The following is a 1,014-nucleotide window of genomic DNA, read 5'->3' as shown; positions in this document are numbered from 1 at the left end:
GAAAGCTAACATTCAGAGCTTTCCAACCATGTATAATAGTCCATGGTGGAGCACAAGATTGGAGCCAAACCAGAGTCATCTTTAGGCCCTAAAAACAAGAACATGAAGTGAAATTCAAGAAAGCTAGAGATTGGCCTTGGGGTGTGGGTCGAGCACGTTGCCAACGTGCCACAAGGGGGGCGTGTTTTGCAACAACGCCAGCCCCAAGTCCTTGCCTTAGGAGAGTGATGCACGGGCACGTTGCCAACTTGGGGTTGAGGGTGCGTTATTCACAACAACTTGGCAACAACTTGGCAGCTTGACCTTACCTTCTTTGAGGAACCATAACTTGAGCTAGGAAAGTCCAATTGAGGTGATTCTAGTGGCATTAGAAAATAGACATCAAGAGCTTTCCAATGATGTATGATAGTCCATATTGAAGCTGAAGGTTGACACTCAAATTCTGGGCTACATTTAGCATGAAAGTAAGGCCAAGAAGAGGAAAAGCAAGTTGTTGGCAACAACTTGGGCTAGCAACGCCCAAGTCTCATACTTCATGCCCAGGAAATTGTCCTGCACGTTGCCAACGTGCATTTGGCCTGGCGTTAGTGCCAATAACGCCCTCAATGGGCCAGAATTGGTGCCAACTTGCTCTACTTCCCCTATTCCTCACAAAGGCCAGAAACTTCATCAATTGAGCCAAGAATTCAACAAAGAGGAAGCCCATCTTGCTAACCCACTTGAAGATCTTTAGGACTAGTATAAATAGAGATTGAGTTTGTACTTTTAGGGGACTTTTACACTTTTGAATACTTTTCAACACTTAGAATTTTTAGCACTTTTACTTAGCTTATTGTGAGAATTTCGGGGTACTCTCCCGAAAAGCTCATCTTTGGTTTTCTCTTGGAATTTTCCTTCTTCATCTTCAAGTTTTAAGCACTTCATTCTTCTTCTTCATCATCTTCCTCTACACTTAGTTTAATTTTTGTTAATGGCATTTGTTGTTGAGATTGGAGCTATGATTCACTAAACCCC

Source organism: Arachis duranensis, chromosome 9, assembly GCF_000817695.3.
Source record: "Arachis duranensis cultivar V14167 chromosome 9, aradu.V14167.gnm2.J7QH, whole genome shotgun sequence".
In the NCBI taxonomy this organism is placed as follows: Eukaryota; Viridiplantae; Streptophyta; class Magnoliopsida; order Fabales; family Fabaceae; genus Arachis; species Arachis duranensis.
This window is presented reverse-complemented; position numbering follows the sequence as displayed.